Genomic DNA, 27,838 nt, shown 5'->3' with positions numbered 1-27,838 from the left:
ACTTTCTCTGAGTCTGGTATATACTAGAATTTAAATACATGTACGGATAATAAACATGTGATAGTGGGACTCGCTCGCTGGATTTTGTGCTGACCGGTTGCGCCCCCGCAAACTCTGACGACAGCGCAGCGCTGGCCTACTGGCTCGCCCTCCACCATCTCATAACGGCGCCAAGAGCTCTCGCTGAGTGGTGCCCCGTCCTCGGTATTCAGCGACCTTGTCCATCTTTCGTATCTCCTCCTCATTTTCGTACGTGAGTCTCTCTGTCCCTGCTCCTATCTCTATCTCTATCTTTTTTATTCCTCCCTATTCCTTTTAATTCCTTATACCCATCCCTCGTGAGCTACTGTTGAGGTGTTGCACTGTGATGCAGACAGTTACGGGGCTCACTTTTATCTTCTTTTCCTTTTTATAAGAGTTACTAAACATCCGATAGTGAGCTACATTGTCTGCAATAAAGGCGTTCATCTTAAAGGCAAACTATGCGAGATCTGCAGTGCCTTGCCGAATCTCTTGCGACTGCCACATTGCGTGGGAACCGCCAATTGTTTTGCCACTGTCCGATTATTTCATTCGATTTCTCATCTCTGTCAATATTCAATCTTCAGATGCGAAGTGTCTCCTCGTGATGCAGTATCAGACTAAATAGAACGTTCGGTCTTTATTCCACACGAATCAAACAAATAGGAACAAATATAATGACAAAATTTTTCACAGAAGCCACAACGGCATGACGTCGTCAGAGACGCTGCTTATCGTTGTCTTAGTGTTTCAGGTGACGTGGTGTAGTGTCGAAAATTGTCGTCTTCACAAGTTCAGTCGGCTTTTCTTCACAGACTCACTGGTTTGAACGAGAATGACGGTGTACGTGATCACCGCTCCTGCAAGCTGTAAAAAGAATGAAATAGCAGAAAATGTGAGGTTTTACGCGCTAACAGCACAATACACTTGCGAGGCATGCTATGTGGAAACGCTGCGAATATTATGACTGCTCATTTTCTTTAACGTGCAGTGGCAACGCAAAACACGGCCCTCTAACAAATTGATTCCTTCTACACGCGATCGCCATGGCCGAGATCAAAACCAGGACCTTCGGACCAATAGCAGTTTGTTCCTTGATTTGCAGATTCCATCCGCGCCAGTCCATGAACATGAAAATTGCCGTGATCTCTTACCAAAAAGGGATGACCTCACGTGATAACATCAAAAGACGTCACTCATAAAATCATGCAATCGACATCAATTATCGGTGAAATGTGTGCCGATCATAATGGCATTTGGAACAGTGGGCCGATACCGGAGGCTGTGCAGAAAACTTTATCATGCGTGGTAAGCATGGCCAAAATGTTCTCTTTGAGAACACCCGAGAGGCAGTGCGCTTACAAAAATTCTCGGCACGAGCAGAGGGGCGCGTTCGCCCAACAGTTGCGATAGTCATAGAACTTGACTGAGTTCAATTGCTTGCTACGTTACTTGGTTTCTCTCCTAACGCCCTCTTTCCGGCGCTACTTCCCCGCTGCAGCACATGAGCGGATGTAAATATGTCAATAATATTTCTTCATATTGCCATGCGCGCTTTTATTTTCCTGTAGCCGAACCCTTTACGTGTCTAAACGCGTCGCGAAAGTATCCACAAGGAGACGACCTAAAATCATTCTTTTTGTTACCATTTCGCATGGAGTGATGCGAACCGCAACCTACTTAGCGTGTGCTGTGCCTTAGTACCTGATGCGGCGATTCTTTATTCATCGGAGTTTCCTGACCCCTACACGGTTTGTGTAAGATAACCTCGGCCACCCATTGGCCAAAAGCGCGGAGTTGTGCTGATTGTAACACCACCTGTACTTCTAAAAAACAAACCAATACGTCGCATTTATCTTGATATAATGCTGAATTCAGCAATGATGCCACATTGTTGAAGCGAGCAGCGTGTTCACTGTTGCACCACACATTTTGCAGTTGATGCAGCCACCAGAGAACCGCTGAACGTTTCTTGAATACATTTCTAATTTTTGCCGTAGCAGGTCGCATAAAAGCCACCGAATACTGCAACTAATGTGGCGATGCCGCGTACTTTTGCCCATATCTACGAGGTGGTGCGCCAGTGTGTTGTCTTCTAGCTCTTCTAGAGATATTGTATAGGGAGAATACACAGTAACTATACGGTTATCCGCCAATTTCTACAGAGCTTATTTTGTAGGTGCCGCTCCGCTCCTTGACGTGACTAGATAAATTCAGATCGCCGGAAGGCCTAATCATGCTGGTGGCGTCTGGCGTCAGACAAAAGAATTGCTGCCGTTTCCGCATGCTGGTTCAGCTTCGGTTTCCGAGGGATCGGTTCGCGGCCGTTGCTCGCGTTGCGCCGCAGTCGCGCAGCGCGGACGTGGAGCGCGTTTGATCGTGTTTTCTTTGCTTGCTCCACCTTTTCTACGCAAGGCTTCCGCATGCTGTGGCAAGTTTTAGCAATACACCAGCATCATAGACAAGCCAATGTCTATAGGAGCGACCATACGATGGCATACTGCGTGCAGAAGTATTATTACAGTGCTCTAGAAGATGCTCCTGGCGGTGCGTTTTGTCGCTTTTACTCCCTCTATAATAGTTTACCTCTTCAAGAAGTTCTTTGGGGTGCGGTCTTGCTGACCTCGGTCTCTGTAGTGCCTACACTGTGGGTGCTACTGCCACACGTCAGACACCCATGCAGTGCCTACTGTGTGATGGCCAATACCAAGTGGGCTCCAGCTTTCCGAGCAGGGTCCAATGCTCGCATTGTGGGGGACCCCATCCTGCCGGCTCGGCTGACTGCCAGCTCTGGCAGAGAGAGCGACATGTGGCTTTATAAAGGCGTCAGGTCCCACGCACTTGTCATATCATGAGGCGCAGGTGGTCCTGTGGGCAGGGCCCTGCAGAGCTGGATCCGCTAGTTCCGGTACACTTCGAGCCAATCTTTCTGGCACCCTAATTTACGATGCAGAACTCGGTGCTCCTGCCATGAAACTCAGGAGCCTTGCTACCTACCGCCCAGCCTCCATGCAGCAGCGTGGACAGGCAAGCACCAAGACAGGGGGCAGCGCCTCGCTTGCTTGCCAGAAGGAGGCCATTCAGTCGGCCAGCCGTTAGGAGGACAAGAAATTTCGACTTTTTTTGCGCGAGGTAGCCGACCTACTGCCAGCCGATAACCAGTATTTACGTTCCATTCGTCTCCAAGCTGGGGGCGTGCTTCCCCAGGAGTCCACATGGATTTCCTCTGTGACGTGACTATCAGTGGTAATTTGAGCAGGTTGTGTACGTGTATATCAAAGTCAAGACATTCCCCCTCCCGTTCCCATGTGTATGCTTGTGAAGATAGTAAGTGAAGGTGAAGTAGGCGCAGTGAAATAGAGCAAAATTCAGCTACAGGGACCGTTCGGAGCAACGGCCTGTCGTCGCACAAGTTAATGAAGTAGTCTTGAAAAGGGCATCGTTGCGTTGACCCGACCAATTGGCGAAGACATCGCTATTCGTGGCAAGGTATCTTCTATTGTTTGCAAGCCTGCAGCCGTAAGTTTCACTAAATTTACGTCAACAGATTCAGAACTGTCTAGAATATTCCACTGTGTAGCATAGGTAGACTGTGTATACACTGTTCTAAGTAGTACGTGCATTCATATTTGCAGCACGTTCCGGCGCGAACAAGAGCAGCCTCGTGCCACACAAAATCTTGTGTCGAGTTATCGGGTCACTAGTGATGAAGGAATAAACTTCGGTCTTCTCTAGAGCATAGTGCACCATAATAAATTTCTGAGAACGCCGGAACTCCTATGAGAACTGCCAGCGAATGCAGCACGAGTTTGCTAACGCTGTAGTGTGCACCATCTGTGCCTGTCGGTTCTGTGTTTTGGGCATTTCGATGCGAGTCGCTGGAACGTCACTGCTGGCATCAAATCCTTCGCGTTTATTCACGTTTGTGGTAGGGTATTCTAATGCAACAGCGCGTTACTACCAGCCTTCTGCAGAGGCGCATTCACAAAAGCGAGACGTTTCGGACGCAGAGTAAGATACTGGGCAAGCGCTACCTTCCCGACACCTGAATGAAAGTAGATGAAATGAGTAACCGCTAATCTTTCCGCCATGGGAGAAAAGAGCGCTAGTGTTTAAGGCGGATTTTTACCAGCCGACATGTGTTCTCGCTGAAGTTCTCTTTTATCGCAATCAGTGACACTGCCCGAACGTTTCTGAGCACGTTGCTTACTAGCGGTGCGAAGCCAACTCTTTGAAATACGCTGCCTATACGAGAATTGGTGGATTGTTCGTGTTCTGTGTCAATGAACACCTTTCTGTGACATTCGATGGCCGCGATTAAACGCCGTAAGGTGAAGTTCGGTGAATATTTCTTGAAAGGAGACGGTTGCCTTAAGTGCACATTTGACAAATGGTGAAAAGGCTACAGCAGCAAAATAAACGGTTCCCAACTACAGTTCTGCACTGCCTGAATACGACTCACATGCCAAAAGAACTTGTAATAACGGATTCAAGAATGATACATGCATAGAAACCACGATTTCTAACAATTACATTGGTCTTTACCTGTTTAATCGGCCAAGACGCTAGGAGTTGCCACACGATGATACTAGACGACGTTGGGTAATGACGCCATAAAAATGAAGTGCTAACTGCACCTTTCCCTCAATTAGGAAGCGCTAATAAAGTTCTAATATCTTTCGCTAGAAATGTTTTACTGGGTGGTGTAGTCCAATGTCAGGAGGGAGTTCTCTGTAAGACATGTGCGCTTTTTAGAAACAAGCAAGTTCAGGCAAGGTAACACACCAAGTTTTCGGTACTTAGGTCTTCCGCTGGAAGAACGCGCACGAATATTTCAGAAGCCATGACGAGTGTTATTATACTAAAGACTGCTGATCGATACGTAGGTTTATCTTTTTGTCGATTGAAAAAGATAATCAACAATATTCCACTTTGTCAAGCGTCTCTTTGCTGCGTGAAACGTTGCTTGCACAGTGTTCAGTTCTTTTCTTATAAGAAGTGGTGGTTAATATTTACAATGTACATTTTTCTTAATTTTACATGATACCATGTCCACTCATGTGTCTTCATTTTGTGCCTTCCTTGTTGTGCGTTATGCTGCTAGGGGCGAAAATAGCTCGGTGTGCCCTTCTATAGCCAAGTCACTGTAAAGGGACGAACAGATGAAAGTGTAGGAAATATATATATATATATATATATATATATATATATATATATATATATATATATATATATAGAGAGAGAGAGAGAGAGAGAGAGAGATCTAACAGACAGTAATGCCAAGGAATGTATAGGGGAAGTTATTAGAACAAATGGAATGTAAAATAAGAAGAAAGAAAAGTGGGTGAAAAAATAACCAGCCGTGAACAGGAATCGAATCTACGACCTTCGATTAACGCGTTCGATGTTCTTACCACTGAGCTATCACAGCGGCCTTCCCTCCATCCACTTTTCTGGGTTTATATGTGAATTTAGAAGTAGGAGTGTCAGTCAGTGCCATCTATAAGCCAAGCGACCAGTGTGAAACACTCTTTTATGCGCATGTGTGGCGTCACGTAGCACGTGAACTTATTACGAGCGGGCAGCTGATCAATAGTTCCTCGTATACAACCTAATGACACCAAGTCTGCCAGTACGAGACCCTCGTTAATGAATAAGGGAAAAAAGTGTATACCTAAGGGCTCTTCCGTGTTTTGACACAATATTAATGAGATCTAACAGAAAGCAATGTCAAGGAATGTATAGGGGAAGTTATTAGAACCAATGGAATGTAAAATAAGAACAAAGAAAAGTGGGTGAAAAAATAACCAGCCGTGAGCAGGAATCGAACCTACATACACTTCTTTCCCTTATATATATATATATATATATATATATATATATATATATATATATATATATATATATATATATATATATATATATATATATATATATATATATATATATATATATATATATATAAGAATAACTTCGGTTGCCGCAAGGTTATAAATATGAAAGTAGATGCGCTTTCACATAACAACTGTTTATTCTGCCGACGTTTCGACGGGAACCCCGTTTTTTTCAAGGCATAATAATATTTACACATGTTCCGTGTCTTCTTATAGCCTGTCGAGACAGGAGGGAAGGGGTCAAAACAAAAATTTAAAAAAAGAGAAAGAAAAAAGAAACAGCAAAACAGGAGGAGAAATATTAAATAATTATAGAAAATCTAGGAGAAGAAGCAAGACCGATACGGCGTAATTAGAAAGGGGCAGCATCTCAACAGAGTAGGGCAGAAGTAGATGAGCAATGCCATCATTATCAACAATACATCCCGCGCACCCACTCTTCCCCAAGTAGGCAGTGTGCCACCGTTATTGTATTTCACATTTCCGTGTAATCCGCTGGCGGCTCGTTCCTCTTTTAAGTTTAAGACAAGTTAATGGGGAAAGCTTAAGCGCTACGAGTGCGTGCTGGTGGCGTCGGGAGGAATGAAAAAGCCGGTGATTGAGCCGCCACCATTGATATGCATTATATGCTATGGCTCCTTGTCAGTGAAGGAACAGAATGTGCGTTAAAAAATGAAAAAGAAAAAAAAAGGGTGGGGGGACTGTAGGACATCCGGGAGAGTCACCACACAGTTGCGGCCCACTGGGAAGACATGCGCGAATGTATGATAAAGACGGTGCAAATTCCAGACGGTGCATTTCTCGTAACATTGAATGTTAGCTCACTCTACACAAATATCCCACATGACGATGGTGTAAGGGCGCTTGTTGAATCGTATGGCACACACAACCCTGTCGCACATCCAAGCAAAAAGTAATTGAAATCTTCACAAGACTTGTACTCGAATTGAACAGGTTTGAATTTAAAAACCAGTACTACCTTCAAATCAGCGGCACGGCAATCAGTACAAGAGTGGCCCCAAACTACGCTAACATATTCATGCACCACATAGAGTCCAATTTTCTTTCATCTTGTGATATCAAACCATTATTCTATAAACGGTACCTAGATGATATATTCATATTTTTGACACATTCTTAAAACAAGCTCCTCAAATTCATACAGGCATTCAACCATGTACACCCCAGCATTTATTTTACACACTCCTACTCTAACACTGAAATAAACTTTCTTGGTGTACTCTTTGAGTGGACGATGGTGCGTTGGTAGCTAGCGTATACAGAAAACCTACGGACAGGCAACAATACCTGCACTTCAAAAGATGCCACCCGTGACACTGTAAGACCAGCATTCCCTATTCCCAAGCACACAGATTCTGACGACTGTGCTCCCACACAGAGGACGTCCACAAAAACAGCACACATATGCGCGAAGTACTCCTTAATCAAGAATACCCGCCAGCTATCTTCGATGACGCCATCAACAAAGCTGGAAATTTGGACCGCCAGATTCTTCTCAACCACCAGAAAAACGCCGACCAACACCGCAACAAAAACTTGCTATTAACTTTCACGAGCAACCCACCGAACATAAACAAGGTCCTAAGGAAACACTTCAACATATTGGAACAGAGCGTGCGACTATCCAAAATTTTCACTTCTCCCTTTTGTGTGGTATACAGATGGCCGAAAAATATAAAGGACCATTTATAAATTCAAAGATAGGCGTGAAATCTCAAATTCGGTGTCACCCTTGCGGAAATTGCGGAAAAAGCAGATACAAGGTATGCAAACACATGCAGACAACGACAGTGGCGAAAAGCACCCACTCGGATTTTAGGCAAAGGATAATAGGTGCACTATACTGTGACTCAGACAACGTCATATACCTCCTGGAATGTGGGGTATGTAACATGCAATGAGTGGTCCAGACAGACACTCCGTTTAGAATTAGATTCAACAACCATCGGGCACATGTACGATCCCTGTCAGGCCTTCCACTTTCAAAACACAGCACATTAAAAGACCACAGCTTTGACGACATCAGGGTTACACTATTAGAAAACAGCTTTCGAACAATCAGAGAACGGGAACAACGGGAATGTTACTTTATCTATAAATTTAACACGATAAAATACGGAATAAATGAACACCCACGCACTCTCTCAGCGTTACGATCGCTAAAAGACGCAAACGCTTCTCTCTAATCAGTCCGGTCTCATTACGAAAATACTATTACCCGCTAACAAAGCTTTAGCCTATGCATCTGACAACATAGAAATGGTTTGCCTCATCAAGCACAGCCGGAACGCACAGATAAGTGGTCCCGGATGTCGTACAGCCCCCCCCCCTTTTCTTTTCTTTTTTTTCTTTTTTTTCTTCTTCAAGTTCTAACGCACATTCTGTTCCTTCACTGACAAGGAGTTGACATCTAGGTGGTTTCGTTAACTTTATCATACATGCGCGCATGTCTTGCCAGTGAGCCGCAACTGTGTGGTGACTGTCCCGGATCTCCTACAGTCCCTTCCCCCCCCCTCTTTTTTTTTCTTTTTCAATTTTTAACGCACATTCTGTTCCTTCACTGACAAGGAGCCATTGCATAAAATGAATATCGATGGTGCGCCTCAATCACCGGCTTTTTCATTCCTCCCGACGCCACCAGCACGCACTCGAAGCGCTTAAGCTCTCCCCATTAACTTGTCTTAAACTTCAAAGAGGAACGAGCCGTCAGCGGATTTCACGGAAAGGTGAAATACAAGAACGGTGGCACACTGCCCACTTGGTGATGAGTGGGTGCGGGGAGGTATTGTTGACAATGATGGCATTGCTCATCTACCTCTACCCTACTCTGTTGAGAAGCTGCCCCTTTCTAATTACGCCGTGTCGGTCTTGCTTCTTCTCCTAGATTTTCTATAATTATTTAACATTTCTCCTCCTGTTTCGCTGTTTATTTTTTCTTTCTCTTTTTGTTAATTTTTCTTTTCACCCCTCCCCTCCTGTCTCGACAGGCTATAAGAAGACACGGAACATGTGTAAATATTATTATGCCTTGAAAAAGACGGGGTTCCCATCGAAACGTCGGCAAAATAAACATTTCTTATGTGAAAGCGCATCTATTGTCATATATATATATATATATATATATATATATATATATATATATATATATATATATATATATATATATATATATATATATATATACATTGTCGCAGTTAAACGTAAGCAGTGCACCGAGACGTTGAGTCCGAGAACCGATGGCGTGTGTTTTTATGCAGGAGCCAAGAGCAGGCGAGCAAAAGAAAAGCACGTCGTCTTCTTCAGTCCCCCTTTTCACGAGCTGTTGGCGCGCACATCGTCTTCGTTCTTTGTTTCGGGCGCGGCATTTGCCTCCCCTTAAAAGAGCATCGCCCAGAAGCTATAGCTGAGACAGTAATTTGCGCATGAAGTCACTTTGTAGAAGCGACGGTGCCTCGCAGGGTCACTCGCTGACGTATGGCTTAATGCGCACTACGTGCACAAGCTCAGGTCGGTGCTAGTGACGCCTTGAACAGTTTGGGTTATCCGGGACGACTTCATAGGTAACGTCACTTAGTCGTCGCAGCACTCGATAAGGTCCGAAGTACCTTCTGAGCAATTTTTCGGATAATCCCCGTCTTCGGCAGGCGTCCACACCCATACCCTGTCCGCAGTTTCGTACGTTACAGGTGTATGACGTTGGTTATAGCGGCCTGCGTCGTACTCTTGCTGTTGGTATATTCGCAGACGTGCTAGCTGCCTGGCTTCCTCTGCGCGTTGAGTAAACGCGTCAGCACTCGTTTCGTTGTCATCGCATTCGTGAGGCAGCATCGCGTCTAACATCGTTCTTACTTCTCGTCCATGAACAAGACTGAATGGGGTCATCCGTGTGGTTTCTTGTTTCCCAGTATTGTATGCAAACGTTATGTAAGAGAAAATCTCGTCCCAGGTTTTGTGTTCGACGTCATCATACATTGAAAGCATGTCTTCTAGAGTTTTGTTAGGTCGCTCGGTCAACCCGTTGGTTTGTGAATGGTAAGCTGTCGACTTGCGATTAATAGTACCGCTGAGCACCAACACATGATCTAAAAGCGCGGCCGTGAATGCGGTTCCGCGATCTGTTATAACGATCGATGGCGCACCGTGTCTCAGCACAATGTTCTCTATGAAGAACCGGGCGACCTCCTCTGCTGTGACTCTCTGGATGGCTTTTGTTTCGGCGTAGCGAGTAAGGTAGTCGGTCGCCACTATAACCCAGCGGTTACCAACACTAGAGGTGGGAAGTTGGCCCAAAAGGTTCATTCCGATCTGGTCAAATGGCGTTGTCAGGATCTGGACAGGGTGTAACGAACCGGCTCGTTTCGTTGGAGGTGACTTGCGCCGCTGGCAATCGAGGCAGGTCCGAACATGATGCTTCATGGCATCAATGAATCTAGGCCAGTAATATCTGCCTCTGCTCAGTGTGCGCGTGTAGCCTAAATGTCCAGATGTTACCTCGTTGTGGCACGCTTGCAACACCTCAGAACGAAGAGTGGTAGGGACGACAAGCAGATAGGTGGACCCGTGTGATGAGAAGTTCATTTTGTAAAGGACATTGTTTCGCAGACAGAACGACGATAGTCCTCTTGTAAAGGCTTTGGGTGCATTCTGGCTTCGTCCTTCTAAATAATTAATCAAGCGAAGTAGCTCAGGATCGTCATGCTGGTGATCTGCGATGGTTGACGTGTCGAGGATTCCAAGGAACGCTGTCTCTTCATCAAAAGCAGCAGCCGACTCTATTGGTGATCGAGATAGGCAGTCGGCGTCCGTGTGTCGTTTTCCCGACTTATACACCATCGTTATATTAGACTTTTGTAGTCTAAGGCTCCAGCGTGCCAATCGCCCGGAAGGATCTTTCAGACTTGTTAACCAACACAACGAATGGTGGTCACTGATAACCTTGAATGGGCGGCCGTACAGGTATGGGCGAAATTTCATAACTGCCCACGCCACGGCAAGGCATTCCTTTTCAGTGGTCGAGTTATTTGCTTCTGTGCGTGACAGAGTTCTGCTTGGGTAAGCAATCACTCTTTCCTCGTCGTCCTGGCGCTGCACAAGCACAGCTCCGAGGCCAACATTGCTGGCGTCAGTATGGAGCACTGTAGGGGCTGTGTCATCAAAATGGGCAAGCACGGGGGTCGTCTGTAGACGTTGCTGCAAGTCATTGAAAGCATCTTCCTGTTCGTCGCCCCAAACAAATGCAACGTCATCCCTCGTGAGACGAGTTAAAGGTGACGCAATGCGCGCAAAATCTGGAATAAACTGCCCATAATATGCACAGAGACCCAGAAAACGCCTCACTGCCTTTTTATCTGATGGTGTTGGAAACTGTGTGACGGCGGCAACTTTTTCGGGGTCTGGACGAACTCCTGCGTAACTGACGGCAGGGCCAAGAAACTGCAGTTCCTCGAAGCAGAAGTGACATTTCTCCCAGCTTGAGCGTCAGGCCTGCGGCCCGTATGGCCTGCAAGACCATTTGCAATCGTTCAAGGTGTTCATCAAACGTTGTAGAAAACACAATGACGTCGTCAAGGTATACTAGGCAGGTTCTCCATTTAAGCCCAGAGAGAACGGTATCCATGAGACGCTGGAAAGTAGCAGGCGCGGAGCACAAGCCAAATAGTAAAACCTTAAATTCGTACAGTTCGTCTGGTGTCACGAAAGCGGTTTTTTCACGATCCCTGCGGTCTACTTCAATTTGCCAATATCCATTCTTTAATTCTATGGAAGAGAAGTAACGTGCGTTTCGAAGCCTGTCAATCGAATCATCTATACGGGGAAGCGGGTACACGTCCTTCTTTGTAACCTGATTTAGCTTTCGATAGTCCACACAGAAACGCAGGCTGCCGTCCTTCTTTTTCACTAGAACAACAGGTGATGCCCAGGGGCTTTTCGACGGTTGAATAACGTCGTCTTCAAGCATTTTTGTTACCTGCTGTTCTATCGCTTCTCATTCTTTTGAAGCCACACGGTACAGATTTTGATGGATTGGTCTAGCCGTGTCCTCTGTGATAATTCGGTGCTTGGTCAAGGACGTGCGGCCAACTTTCGAGGTCGACGCAAAACAGTCGTGGAACTCGTCTAGCAGCACAAGCAGGCGTTCCGCTGTTGCTGAGTTAAAGTAGGGCTGACGTCAAGGTTAGGTGCTAGGTCACGTGGGTCTTGTGCGGGTGTTGCTTGGAGTGCTGAAAAGCAGTCACAAACATCTGCGATCTCGTCGAAATGTGCCAACGTTGTGCCTTTTGGAAGGTGCCGTCGCTCGGACGTGAAACTGGTCAACAGCAAGTTCGTTAGGTCGTCGGAGACATTGACTATTCCTTGTGCTACGGAAATCCTGTCTATGAAAAGCAGCGAGGTTAGTTGGTCGGCGACTCCTTCTCCGTCGAACGGTACGTCATATGCTACTGAAACGAGGATACATGATCGAGGCAGCACGAAAATATTGTGGTCTTTGAGACGAAAGGATTTGTGCTCTGGTGATGTAGGATCAGTCAGACGAGCACTCTCGTAAAATGAAACCACGTGGTCCGGGATGTTGATTATTTCGCCATGCTCCCTGAGAAAGTCCATTCCTATAATTAAATCTTTGCAGCACTCTGGGAGAACAATGAAAGTCGCGACGAAAGAAGAATCTCCTATGCTGATTCTTGCTGTACATTTTTCAGTAGGGAGCAGCAATTGACCACCCGCTGTTCTTATATGTGGTCCTGTCCATGGCGTTTTTACTTTTCTAAGATGATCAGCCAGCTTGTGACTTATTATGGAAAAATCAGCACCCGTATCGACTAAGGCCATCACTTGCTCTCCATCAATACTTACATTGAGGTCGGCGCTCACCATTTCGTCGTTGTTAATATTCGTTGGCATCGAGTCGTTCTGTAGCGGCAGTACTGGGGACTTTTTATCGTCTTGCGGTCAGGCTGCAACCTTACCCCGAGAGGTCGCCGCCTTTAGTTTCCCCCGTAAGGGCTGGGCGACCTTGTTAACCGAAGGTCAGCAAAAGTACGTCGATTCGGTGACGACGTCTGAGCAGGGCATGGAGAGCGTGACCTGTAAGCGGAATTGGGCAGGTGATTAGGAGGCGACTCGTGATAGGAAGACCACGTTGTTGAAGGTCCTCGAAAACCAGGATCGTCATGGCGAACAATGTAGTCGTCGTTGGCATGGCGACCGTCGTACCCTGGCCGAGACGGGCGAAGCGATGTGTCGCCGTACCAACGATAGCGAGCTATATGGCCAGCACCACCACAGTTGAAGCAGAGAGGGCGCCGATCGACGGTGCGCCAAGCGTCCATTCTGCGAAATTGTGGGCGTCTTATGTCCTCTCGTGGTGGTGAGTAAGGCGCGGCAAGTGGTGGCTGGTGGCATGGAGACATCGGAGACATGGGCCAACGTCTGAAAGCCTCCTGCAATGGTTGTTACGAAGGCGCGGCTGTAGGTGGCTGGTAGTATGATGTAATAGGCGGTACGGGTGGTAGACGGCGGACAGCGTCGGCGTAACTCAGTTGACGCTGATCGCGACCGAGATCAGCTGCAGAAAAAGCGTGCCTAAGTTCGTCATGAACGACTGCGGCAACGGCGGTCACTGGTGTATCCACTGGAGGGGTCCAAAGCTTCTGAATTTCTTCTCGGACAATATCTCTGATCAGGTCACGTAGGGAGCCCTGATTGTCCAGTAACTGAAGCGGCGTTGACTGGGTTGGTAGTGGACGAGCGATCATATTACCTCGATCTTTGGTGCAGAGCACGCTCAATGGCAGTGGCTTTTCTTATTAAATCGGCCACGGTAGTTGGGGCACTGCGCACAAGTCCAGCGAACAGTTGTTCTTTCACGCCGCGCATAAGGTAGCGCAACTTCTTCTCCTCGGACATGTTGGGATCAGCCCGACGACAGAGGCGCGTCACGTCTTCAGCAAACATTGCCGCAGTTTCGTTAGGTTTTTGAAGCCTTAACTCGAGCAACTGCTGAGCCCGCTCTCGACGGTCAACGCTAGCAAAGGTGTCAATCAGCTGCTGACGAAACTCATCCCATGTGGATATACGGCCTTTTCGATTCTCAAGCCACGTGTGAGCGCCGTCATTGAGAGTGAAGTACGTGCGGGCGAGCTTCTGTTGAGCATTCCACAGGTTGATGTCGGCAATGCGTTCGTAATGCTCAAGCCAATCTTCAACATCTTCGTGTGGGGCACCACTGAAGCGATCAGGCACAAGTGGCTGAAGAAGTGTTACCTGGGTTGGATTGGAAACGGGGCTGCCTTGTATCCCTTGGACCAACTGTGGCTGGCTAGCGGAGGCCATTGGTAGAGGTACGTAATGCCTGGTAGTATGTTCGTCGAAGGAGGTCAGCTCAGGAGATAGGCCTAGTAAGCGCCGACTGAAGCGGTGCACTGGTGTCGTAACAGGTGGCTGCGTGTCGGGACTTGATGAACGGCTCCCAGATGGGGTGTTGAGCATCGGCAGGCTTGCAACCCAGCGCCTCCACCAGTGTCGCGGTTCAACGTAAGCAGTGCACCGAGACGTTGAGTCCGAGAACCGACGGCGTGTGTTTTTATGCAGGAGCCAAGAGTAGGCGAGCTAAACAAAAGCACGTCGTCTTCTTCAGTCCCCCTTTTCACGAGCTGTTGGCGCGCACATCGTCTTCGTTCTTTGTTTCGGGCGCGGCAATATATATATATATATATATATATATATATATATATATATATATATATATATATATATATATATATATATATATATATATATATATATATTATACTGAATCTTACTGACGGATGCTCTGCTGTTAACTCTGCTGGTAACGCATATGATGATTGGGGGCTGTAGCAGTAGCTCACGCACGTCGCTCGCCGGAAGCCAGACCTGCCTCATAAAGCACCTTTCGCTAAGCTGCGTCTCTGCACAGTTGATCAAGCTCCTCCAGCGTTTTCGAGCCTCCTTTGACCACAATAAGCCTTCCTTTAGTCGAGCGTCATCTGTTATTCACCGTATAGATACAAGTCAAAAGACACTATTACGACAGCATCCATATCGTGTGTCAACTGCCGAACGTCGTGTCATCAATGAAAAGGTCGGCGATATGCTGAAACGTGGTATAATCAAACCGTCAAGCAGTCCTGGTCCTCCCCAGTTTTTCTGGTGATGAAGAAGGATGGATCCGTAAGGTTCTGCGTAGACTACCGACGTCCCAACCTAATCACGCGCAAGGATGTCTATCCGCTGCCACGCATTGATGATGCCTTGGACTGCCTACAGGAAGCCGAATTTTTCCGTTCTTTAAATCTGCGCTCTGAATACTGGCAGGTATCCATGGCAGAGGTCGATCGCGAAAAAAACAGCTTTCATCACTCCCGACGGGCTGTACGAATTCACAGTCATGCCCTTCGACCTCTGCAATGCGCCACTTACTTTCGAGCGAACGATAGACTCTATCCTCCGGGGCCCCAGATGGAACGTTTTTCTTTGTTATTTAGATGACATTGTCGCCTTTCCAACTGATTTCACAACCCATTTAACCCGCCTCGAGAAAGTCCTCGCTTGTCTCTCCACCGCGGGGCTGCAACTAAATCTGAAGAAGTGCCATTTCGCCGATCGAAAGCTTACGATCCTCGGCCACGTAGTTTCGAAGGATGGCGTTCTTCCTGACCCTGCCTAACTTACAGCCATTTCAGCGTTTCTCAAACCAACCACCATGAAACAGCTCCGAAGCTTCATAGGCCTTTGCTCCTAGTTCCGGCGCTTCGTCCGCCATTTCGCGACGATCATCGCTCCTTTGACGAAGCTCCTCGCAGGCTTTAGGGACCTTTGGGCCTGTTCTGTCACCTGTGACGATTCTTTCAATGAACTGCGCTGCCTCGTCACGCCGCCGCACATTCTGTGACACTATACGACCATCGGCACCCACAGATATCCACACCGACGCCAGTGGTGTTGGTCTAGGCGCTATTCTTGCGCAGCAAAAAGGCGGCTTCCAAGAGTACGTAGTTGCCTACGCAATCCGAACTTTTAGCAAAGCCGAAACCAACTATTCCATCACTGAAAAGAAATGCCTCACCATTATTTGGGTGATAGAGAAATTTCGACCTTACGTGTGCGGGCACCCTTTCGACGTCGTGACTGACCAACACGCCCTCTGCTGGTTGTCGTCACTGAATGATCCAAGTGGTCGACTCGGCCGATGGGCGTTACGCTTTCAAGAATATGATGTTCGCGTGGTCTATCGCCCCAGCCGGAAACATTCGGACGCAGATGCCCTATCCCGTTTGCCCCTACCCCCTGACCCTGCCTGCTGCAAAAGTCTCATCTGTGATGCCACTGCCGTCACCATTGCTGACATGCCATCTGAGCAACACAAGGACCCTTGGGATGCTTTTATTCTAGACATCCTGGCTGGGAGGACGACTTCTCCCCTACTCGCACATTGCTTCGACAAGTCGAGCACTTCACCACTCGCGACGACGTGCTGTACCGACGCAACTATGCACCTAGTGGACGTCAGTGGCTACTCGTGATTCCACGTCATGTGCGATCCGAAATTTGTTCCACGTTCATGACGACCCCCAATGTGGCCATGCAGGTTTCCTAAAGACTTATTCTCACATACGGCTCTGATATTACTGACGTGGCATGTACCATTTTATTCGACAGTCCGTTCGGGCTCCCTCGACATGTCAGAGACGAAAGTCTCTGACATGTCGAGTCTCTCCCTCATCACGCCAACGGTACCTTTTTACCTTTACAATGTCCATCCCGGCCGTTCGACCGTGTTGGCATAGATATCTATGTCCCCTTCCAACACTGCAGACGGTAACCGGTGGATCATAGTTGCCGTCGACCACCTCACGCGGTATGCCGACACTTCATCCCTTCCTTCGTCTACAGCAAAAGAAGTTACGACTTTCGTTCTTCACAAGATCATATTATGTCGTGGGGCACCTCGAAAGTTACTGAAGGATCGTGGTCGCGTATTCTTGTGAGACGTCATCACGGCATTGCTGCGTGAGTTCCAAGTCGTTCACCCCCCTACAAGCGCCTACCATTCCCAGGCCAATGGAATGACGGAGCGCTTCAACCGCACCCTCGGTGACATGCTGTCTATGTACATCTCGTCAGACCACTCTAATTGGGACTGAGTGCTCCCGTTTATCACGTTTGCCTTTATTACGCCATTCAAAGCACAACTGGGTTCTCTTCTTTTTCCTCTTTTACAACCGCGAACCTTCTTGCACTATGGACACCATTCTTTCGTACAAACCTGACGCCTCAGAGTCCACAACTCTATCTCAAGCCGCTACATACGCTGAAGAATGCCGCCAACTGGCAAGATCATTCACAACCCAAGACCATGGACGCCAAAAACACCACCATGACGCATCAATTAACACCACTTCCTTCAATCCAGGTTCGCTCGTCTAGCTGCATGTCCCTTCTGCTACACCTGGCAATTCTACCTAGTTGGTCCCCAAGTATCATGGGCCATATCGTATAGTAGAAAAAATGTCTCCAGTGATTCACCTCATCGAGCCACTGGAACCATCTTCTGACCAACGTCGTCATGGCCAGGAAATTGCCCACGTGTCGAAACTTAAGCACTGATAGGACCCTTCGGTGTTTACCTGCCCATAGGTTGTCCGGATGGCTCCTCATTTCGCGGGGAGTAATTGTAATGAATCTGAATGACGAACGCTCTGCTCTCACTGAAGAAGAAGATGATGATCGGTGACTGTAGCATTCTGCATCATAAAGCACCTTTCGCCAAGCTGCGTCTGAGGCTTTCTTGACGTAAAACACATCTCTTTCAATATATATATATATATATTTATATATATATATATATATATATATATATATATATATATATATATATATATATATATATATATATATATATATATATATATATATATATATATATTCAGTCGTATATTTTTTACAGCTTAATGATACCCCTACTGCATTTCTTATTACGCTGCTTAAGGATTATGGCGACAAGGTAGTGGAATTGAATCTTGTCTGTGGGGGCTGCAATTTCGATGGAGGCGAAAATGATCTAGGCCTGTGTGGTCAGATTTGGGTGCACACTAAAAAACCCAAGGTTGTCGAAATTTGCGGACTAATTCACTACGGCGTCTCTCATAATTATAGGGTGCTTTTGGGGCCTTAAACCCCACATACAATTTCAATCTTGTTTATAACCACTATCATTCTATTTCTCAGCTATAATTACACGATGAGTATGTTAGGCCTTTCTAAGGTTATGATTGACCTGTACATTTGCCTGTGTTGCATCTTCGTCCTTACACACTTCGAAGTACCTTTAGCCGTTAGGGCATAGTGAAGATATTTATGAATATACTGTGCACTTGCATTCAAGCGAAGTTTGGGGATGAGTCAACTACTCTGTTAGCGGAACGTACGAAGGTTCAAAAAAAGGTTCTTCTCTGGCTAGAGTCACACTGTAACATGCTTGAACGTGGCCTATCGGGCCTTGGAACTGTGTCTGGCTTTTAACATTAAAATAAATGTCTCTCTAGTGAAAATTATTGTAATGATCGACTTATCTGTTCTGGCGGGTACACGTATGACCACCACTGTAGCACTTATCCCATCGCCCAGCTAATTTACAACGCTCGCGGCTGAAATTCCTGCCCTTAATCTCAGAAAGTGAAACCATTTACAAACACCATGACACGTTATCCCATGTGCAGATATCATTCACCGTAAAACGCCCAGGAATGATATAGTGATAGTAGCACTGCTTAGTTTCTAAATTATTTCAGCAAAAAGCGACGAAAAAAAGCTGCGTGAGTGGTGGGGGGTCGCGCGAAAAATGAGAAGGGGGGGTTGAACTCCTCAAATCCTTCCCTTGGCTACGCCAGTGGTACATACCTGCATAATTTGACTACAGTAGTCGCACCTCATGCACCCGGGAGTCCTGCTAGTTGGCCCCTTGTCTCCATGAAGGCCACCAGCATGACGCAGGACGCTCCTCTGTCTACGTGTGGGGTGAACTACAACAGGCTGAGGTTATTGTGGCGGGCCTGCTTGTTGGTTCTTTGTAATGCCGTGCCGTACGAATTTGACTTGGTGCAAGAGACATAACCGTGGCCAGTATATATTGTCATGACGCAGACCCAGCATAAGTCCGATATAGAAGAGCTCTCTTTAATTAAAATGAAAGGTGCTCGTAAAGAGGACCGGGCAAGAACTTCGTCTTTCTTTATTTCTGCGCGAGCTCTTCTCTGCGGGTTAAATGTGGCATTCGCCTCCCTCTAGGAAGAGCATCGTCCCGATGCTCATCTACAAAATACATGGTGTATGTAGTTGATGTATTGTGCAACTGGCTCACTGCAATATGGCTTCATCTGCACAACGTGTGCTATTTGTGATTTTTGCTTGCGAGTTCACGAGGGGCTGTCAGGGATGACCCCATAATTCACGTCACTTAGGCGCCATACAACATTGTAGGGACCAAAGTATTTCTTCAGTAACTTTTCAGAAAGGCCGCGTCAGCGAATAGGGCTCTACACCCACACTTTCTCGTCTGGTTGATAAGTGACGTATCGATGTCGCAGGTTTTAATGTTGTGCGTCGTAACTCTGCTGCCGGGCGATCCGCACGCGTGCTAGCTGCCACGCCTCTTCAGCTCATTGGGTAAAGGCTTCAACAACCGTGTCTGTATTGTCGCTGTCATGCAGCAACATGGCATCAAGCATTGTCGCCACTTCACGGCCATAAAGGAAAGTGAATGGCGTGCTTCGGGTAGTTTCCTTCTGCGCCGCATTGCTGCTGCGGCAATAAGTCAGCCCGGGAAATCATTGGAACCCTGCTAGCCTCGTGCTGCTGGCTCTACGCATCGGCGAGTACTTCCTCCTTTGTGGGGACGTCAATGCCCTCCACTGCGCCTAGGGAAGCCGCTGCGGCTGTGCCCGCGGCCGAGCGCTAAAGGACGTCACCAATTAGCTCGGCCTGTCAATCCTAAACACCGGCACTCCCACGTTCATGCGGAGCGTGGCCCAAGTAGTCCTTTCTGCCATCGAAGTGAGCTCGCCTACAGTGGACTGTCATTATACAGGTGCATCGCTGCGAGACACCTGGAAGAAGGACCATTTTCCTCTACTGCTCAACCCGATTAGAGGCAAGATCAACAGATACAGAATGTGCCATATTGTCCACTGGAAGGTATTGCGTAAGCTATGTCAGGGATATTTCAACTTTGGGATAATGTTACAACTGGTAGCTGACCGCGCACGAGTGGCCACCATTCGTGTGACACCCCAAGTGGGCCAACCAGTCTGAGACACCCAGCAGCTACAACTACTTCTACAACTACTTCTTGGCGTCGCGCACATTGTTTAGCATTGCGCACCACTCTGCCTGAATACTGGACAGTGTTTAGCCATGTGGACGCCGTCTGCAGGCAGCATGCCCAGTGACGTAGCACCGAGAACTGGCAAGGCGAGGGCTGCTTCAATAACCACTCTCCCAAATTACTACGAGCCTGGCGCCTTCTGATGTCACGCCTACCGGGGCTCTCTGCACATCGTCGCGTCGTCCGTGGTGGTCCACATGGGCATCAGCGTGGGAACCTTGGGAGAAATCCTGGCGGATTAGTTTTGCTGACAGGCCTTCTGTAGTGCAAATACCATCTTCATTGTCAACCATCCGGTCAATAGCATCTTTTTGCTTTCAAGCAGACTCGGGGACTGCGCAAATTCAAGCCTTCTGCTTGAACCCCTTCATATGCACGAGCTCAAGGCTGCCCTAGAGCACACGAGGCGACGCTCTGCTCCTGATAATGACGGCATCGCGTTTTCAGATGCTGTTAAACCTCAATAATGCCAAGCAGACGCGGCTCCTCGAATGTTTGAAGAGCATCTGAGGCACCAGTGACCTCCCGTAGAAGCTGTTTAGTTGCCATGGTGACTACTGCATTGAAACCGTGGAAGCCTGCCATATCCCTATCTTCATATAGGCCGGTGTCTCTCACTTATGCCGCCTGCAAAGCGATGGAGAGGGTGGCACTTGCTCGGATTGAGTGGATTGAGTGGATAGCAGCAGACTGGCTTCAGGCGCCATCACTGCACAGCTGACTCAATCTCTGGCATCGTGGCTGCCCTTGAATATGCGAAGACCGTGAGAGATGTGGCCATGATGGGGCTCCTAAGCGTTCGGAGTGCCTTTTACGGACTTCGCCATGTGGTCATTGATGCCTGTTTGGACCAGCTCGGGCTGAATGGTTGTCTCAGAAGATTCATATCTGCTTTCCTTACCGGGAGAAGAATGGCGGTGCGTGTTGAACAGGATATAAGCACGCTGAAGGATGTCCTGATTGGTGTCCCATAAAGGTTGGAGTTAAGTCTATTTCTGTTTATTCTGACTCTCGCAGGCCTTCCCGCATCACACCCGGTAGACTTTCGGTTTGCTGTTTGGCGTTTTTATTATGCTGATGACTTGGCGCTCTGGACCCGGGGTCGAATGAAGTCCATGCCTTCCATTCGGCCCTCGCTGCAACGCCTGCTGGATGCACTGGCAGGTTTTATTGGCAACATTGGCCTCACAATGTTCGCAGCCATGACCAAGGCCATGCTGATCCAACAACTGGCCTCTGTTTCTCTGAATCGGCTGTTTCGGGGGTTTCTATTTTGTTTCATTGGATGCCAGAACACATTGGAATGGACGGAATTGAGCATGCGCACTCTCTTTCTACAACCGTTCACCGAATATTGTGCCAGTTACAAGAACAGCTTCTGCCTCTAATTTTTTGAGGCAGTGGTTGAAGCAACTGCTCACAACGCTATGTTCAGATGCCAAAGTAGCCAATGGCAAGGGTGTTAAGCCTCTTTCATATGGCGGCATCACTAATCGGGAGCAAGCTACTATCCTTCGCCTGCGCAGGCGTTGTGTGTGGACAGCCGCGTGCATGTATGCCAAGGGTCGCTTTTCTTCGCCAGCCTGCGAATGATGAGGCTCCCTTCACAAGCTGAACACCTTCTCTGTGCTTGCTCATTGTTGGCGCGGGAACGCTCATGGCTCAGCACTGCCTACAGACTACAGAGCCTCCCTCAGGCCACCCATAACGACTTCCTGTTCCCTTCACCTCCGCACCCTCAGCAGCCGGTCAGATTTTATGGAGGTGACTAGAATCGCCACCTACCATTATGCACCCGCAACTTGCTGGAGTATTCCTCTTTGACCACCCCCATGATTGGTCGAAACCACGGCTGATTGTTCATTTATCTTCCTATGTCTCTTTTTCTTCTGCTTACCCCTTTATTCCCTGCCTCCCATTCCCTGATGCTACGCTGTGCTCCCCATTGGGCAGTAGACTGAAGCGTATACTTAACGAAAAACACTACTGCTCCACTAGAACCGTCTAGTGGCTAAGGTACTCGGCTGCTGACCCGCAGATCGCGGGTTCAAATCCCGGCGGCGGCGGCTGCATTTCCGATGGAGGCAGAAATGTTGTGGGCCCGTGTACTCAGATTTGGGTGCACGTTAAAGAACCCCAGGTGGTCAAAATTTCCGGAGCCCTCCACTACGGCGTCTCTCATAATCATATGGTGGTTTTGGGACGTTAAACCCCACAAATCTAATCTGCTCCACTAGAACCTCGCAATGTTTTAAAAAGGGCAATCCACACACACACTAAAGCTTACGTGCCCGCTCAGGCAAACGCTGCTGGTGTGTGCTCACAAATGCTGCAAAAGAGGAGGTACACGCCCGGCCATTAGCGTGTTCTGCCTCCCTCTTTTAGATGCGAAGCATCTTATGGTTAAGTTCAATCCGACGCATGGCGTGACAACCTTTACTGCACATGCGCATTCACTCCCCCTTTCCCACCTCACAACACCGACGCTGGCAGGATCTGCTATCCTATGCTCGCTCCACCCTCTCCTTTAGGCATCTCTCCTAGCGGCGTTTACAACCACGTTGCGCATGCGCGTCATCTCCCTCTCTCTCCTCTCCTATGCTGCTCCCTCACTTCGCAATACCGGCGCAAGCAGCGTGTGCCAGCGAGTGTCTTCTTGATTCAGTGAAAAACAATTGACTGCTCGTGCTGCACAACCGTTCATTGGCCACCCCATATATATAGGCACTGAATATTGACCTCCAAGGTAGTTGAAAAATTTAATTGCTGCACAACCTTGAAGAAAAAAACAAGGGAGACGAAAAAGAGCGCAGACTAAAAACTGTTTATTGTCGTTTTTTGAAGCCAATATATACGCATGCTATGCTGCGCTTCCACGATGCGCACAAAACCAAAGACGCCGCAAACGAAGCCGACCCAAAACAAATCAAATCAAAATTGACTGCCACCACAATGACAAAAGTGAAAAATGGCAAAATACAAAAGTGATACCCACCACAATCTAAACTGCGTAATTCCAAGGTGTGCGCTCATCTTTTTTTATTTATCTTTTATTATTTATTGGACCAAGAATCAACAAAGGCATGAAAAAATGAAAACGTACTCTAGAGATTTTTGTTTAAAAACCCTAAAACTAGCGCTTACCACCAAATAAAACAATGAATTACCTTTTTTATATTCACTCCAAGCAGCCCTTATTGAGAAACCTGAAGAAGCAGTACGCCGAGAGAGTCAAAAACTATACTAACATAAAACCTTACAAAACATTACGTTGGGTCACATGGGAAATAAAACATGAACACTAATGAACAAAACAAAAGAAGAGGAATGGAAGAGAACACAATGCAAGGCGTTAGCCACAACATTACACATGACCATGTAGAAAGACTATTTCCCTGTCCGAAAGTGAAATTGAAGGCATTCTTATGCACTTGTCATTATATTGCTTGATAAAGTACGCTTCGATGATCTCTCTTTCGGTCTTTTCACGTGCTTTAGCCATGACTGACGCATTCTCGAACCGGGGGGTGCAACCGCATGTCCTACAGTGGAAATCTAAATGACCACCATTTTTTTTTCTTTTACGGCTAGACTGTGCTCACGCAAGTGTTCGTTGAGGCAACGCCCCGTCTGCCCTATGTACACCCTCCCACACGACAAAAGGATCAGATATACAACAGCAAATACACACCTAATGAACACGTTCGCACGCTTTTTTGTGCATTTTGCCTTCTTCTGTTTAGTCATTAACGAGCCGATTTGACGTAACTTTGTAGGCGCTGAAAACAGTACATCCACACCATACCTATTAGCCACCTTTTTTACATTATGGGAAACACTATGTAAGTGAGGCATAACATGAAAAGGCCTCCTCTCCCTTCCTTCGACGCTTGGGCCCATGCCCTTGTATGGGTACAAGGGCTTGGACCCATGCCCTTGGGCCCATGCCTACAAAGTTACGTCAGATCTGTTCGTTAATGACTAAACAGAAGGCAAAATGCACAAAAAAGCATTGATTGATATGTGGGGTTTAACGTCCCAAAACCACCATATGATTATGAGAGACGCCGTAGTGGAGCGCTCCGGAAATTTCGACCACCTGGGGTTTTTTAACGTGCACCCAAATCTGAGCACACGGGCCTACAACATTTCCGCCTCCATTGGAAATGCAGCCGCCGCAGCCGGGATTCGAACCCACGACCTGCGGGTCAGATGTCGAGTACCTTAGCCACTATACCACCGTGGCGGGCGACAAAAAAAAGCATGCGAACGTGTTCATTAGGTGTGTATTTGCTGTTGTATATCTGATCCCTTTGTCGTGTGGGAGGGTGTACATAGGGCAGACGGGGCGTTGCCTCAACGAACACTTGCGTGAGCACAGTCTGGCCGTAAAAGGAAAAAATGGTGGTCATTTAGATTTCCACTGTAGGACATGCGGTTGCACCCCCCGGTTCGAGAATGCGTCAGTCATGGCTAAAGCACGTGAAAAGACCGAAAGAGAGATAATCGAAGCGTACTTTATCAAGCAATATAATGACAAGTTCATAAGCATGCCTTCAATTTCACTTTCGGACAGGGAAATGGTCTTCCTACATAGTGATGTGTAATGTTGTGGCTAACGCCTTGCATTGTGTTCTCTTCCATTCCTCTTCTTTTGTTTTGTTGATTAGTGTTCATGTTTTATTTCCCATGTGACGCAACGTAATGTTTTGTAAAGTTTTATGTTAGTATAGTTTCTGACTCTCTCGGCGTACTGCTTCTTCGGGTTTCTCAATAAGGGCTGCTTGGAGTGAATATAAAAATGTTAATTCATTGTTTTATTTGGTGCTAAGCGCTATTTTTAGGTTTTTAAACAAAAATCTCTAGAGTACGTTTTCATTTTTCCATCCCTTTGTTGATGCTTGGTGCAATAAATAATAAAAGAATAAAAAAGATGAGCGCACACCTTGGGATTAAACTTTTTAGTATGTGGTGGATATCACTTTTGTATTTTTCCATTTTCCACTTTTGTCATTGTGGTAGCAGTCAATTTCGATTTGATTTGTTTTGGGTCGGCTCTGTTTGCGGCGTCTTTGGTTTTGTGCGCATCGTGGAAGGGCAGCATAGCATGCGTATATATTGGCTTCAAAAAACGACTATAAACAGTTGGTAGTCTGCGCTCTTTCCTGTTTCCCTTGGTTTTTTCTTCAAGTTTGTGCAGCAATTCAATTTTTCAAGTATGAACCAACTAGTCTGCAAAAAAGTATTGCTCCAAGGTAGTGCCGGTGGCTTATTTATCCTGTGCGTTGTTGAACAATCAGCATGTTCATTATCAAAGGGTGGACTGTGGGTCGCCGTGTCCAATCAGTCTTCTGTCTCTCATTGCCCATTACCTGTGATTGGCATACTCCAGTAGGAAACACTGATGCCTCACTGCGTGATTTGCCCCTCCCCAGGTTTCTCTCCGGAGCAACGCGACGATGAGTGCCAGCGTCAACGCGGCCGCTAGTGTAAGCGTCAGCGCCCGCTGCCTCGCATCTACACATGGTTCCCTCAAGCGGGAGATGGTCTTATGGTTATGACTTTACGCTGCAAAGCACCGCCAACTGAAATGACTCCTTCGTTTTTTTTATTTTGTGTGGAGTCATGTGATCGCTGCAGATGCACGTTCTAACGGTAGTTTCTCTATGGTTTCACAAGTATCTATTTCTTCCTCTGTGCCCCGCTGCAGTGGTCTAGTGGCTAAGCTACTCGGCTGCTGACCCGCAGGTTGCGGGATCAAATCCCGGCTGCGGCGGCTGCATTTCCGATGGAGGTGGAAATGTCATAGACCCGTGTGCTCAGATTTGGGTGCACTTTAAGAAACCCCAGGTGGTCAAAATTTCCGGAGCCCTTTACTACGGCATCTCTCATAATCATATGGTTGTTTTGGGACGTTGAACCCAACATATCAATCATTTCTTCCTCTGTGACAGAGGCATGTGCAGATTGGAGCAAGGAGCTCCGCAGCTGGCATACAATGAAAGAACTCCAACTTGAGCAACACCCAAATGCCTATTCCTTTTCCTAACCATGTACATTTTATTTATTTATTTATTTATTTTATACATACTTCTTTAGCCCTGCCACAACTGTTGCAAGAGCTGGGATTTGCGCAATGCAAAGTAAAATAAAAGGAACATGTCAGAGCATAGACCTGATGAAAGAAAAGACCCATAGCAATATGCAAGGCATAAATACGAGTCAACCTCGGTGGAAGCCGCAAGCCAAGGGTTTCATCTGGTCTGCGGAGGTCGCATTTTTATGGAGGCGTTACGCTAAAGGCTTGTGTGCTTTGATATGTCAATGAACTCTCAAGAACACAAGCGTTTCGGAATTCACGTAGATCTACCCTATGGCATGCCTAATGCTCTCGCCATGCTTTTGATACGTAAAACAGTGTATATTTTAATTAGTAGCATTAGTAATATTACCTTTGTTTTTGATTATTACTGTTATTACCATAACAGTATTATTAACAGCCATTTATATTAGTAGTAGTAGTAGTAGTATTAGTAGTAGTAGTAGTAGTAGTAGTAGTAGTGGTGGTGGTGGTGGTGGTGGTAGTAGTAGTGGTAGTAGTAGTAGTAGTAGTAGTAGCAGTAAGTTACTAGTAGTAGTGTCAGTTTCAGGGTCTAGACTATCACATCATGTATTGTCTCGGTAGAATGCTCAGGATATATTCAGAATACGTTGCCTAACCAGCTTTGTTCAGTGCTCCGGGGCCTTGAGGACAGCAATTATCATATATCAGGTTAACTTCCATCTCTCGCGTGTCAAGAGGCAGTTAATGGTTCCCTGAGAACTTGAAGTGCGAGCTTGAAGTTTCTACATTAGTGATCGTGTGCCTTGAGATTGATATCGGAGAGAAGGACAAAATGAGTTAAGAGAGAAACTGCTCACCCACCTCACAGGTCAGAACACTAAATCATCCGTTAATACAGATACGTTACTTTTGAACATGTACATGTCGTATGCGTGGGTGTATCAGACGCTATACCTTCAAAAATTTACACTGAACTTTGCAAAAGTGCCCAGAAAGTTCTTACCGATACAAGCATTGGCAGCGTGAGCTTGAAGAAACCAGCTGCAGATAATGCCATTTCACCGGGTTTCAAGGAATCCTTCAGATAGAGCACCTGCAAAAATGCAGAGTGCTGATCGAGCGGGCAAAGAAGATATTCTATCAGACCAAGTTTCTGGCAGTTCATAAGCACTGAACTTTGAAAATGGAGAAGCGTCGTCTACCGGATACCACAAGTTCCACATGGCGCAAGTAAGTGTGCAAAATAGTCCTTATAGTACGTGCCCTTGAGGCTGAACGTCCACATGTGTGGACGCAACCTCTGTTCGCTACTTCTTTGGAGTGGTCACCGTCGAGAAAGAGCGAGAAACGGTGAGTATAGCATGAATTTAACGTTTTACAGTGCACCACTGTGATTCACTCTAGATGATCATTCTGGTGACGGGCCTTCGA

At 46.9% G+C, this 27,838-nt stretch overlaps 1 long non-coding RNA gene across 1 annotated transcript; it reads right to left on the bottom strand.

Moving 5' to 3' along the window:
• Positions 1 to 636: 636 nt before the first annotated feature.
• LOC142803520 (uncharacterized) lies at positions 637 to 27,501 on the bottom strand. Its single transcript, XR_012894151.1, has 2 exons — positions 27,411 to 27,501; positions 637 to 888 (listed from the first exon to the last, which is right to left on the bottom strand). It is a non-coding gene; the product is annotated as an uncharacterized LOC142803520 (long non-coding RNA).
• Between the last annotated feature and the right edge of the window lie 337 nt (positions 27,502 to 27,838).

Source organism: Rhipicephalus microplus, chromosome 3, assembly GCF_043290135.1.
Source record: "Rhipicephalus microplus isolate Deutch F79 chromosome 3, USDA_Rmic, whole genome shotgun sequence".
NCBI lineage: Eukaryota > Metazoa > Arthropoda > Arachnida > Ixodida > Ixodidae > Rhipicephalus > Rhipicephalus microplus.
Note: the sequence above shows the minus strand (reverse complement) of the source record. Positions and strands in the feature narration are given on the sequence as shown.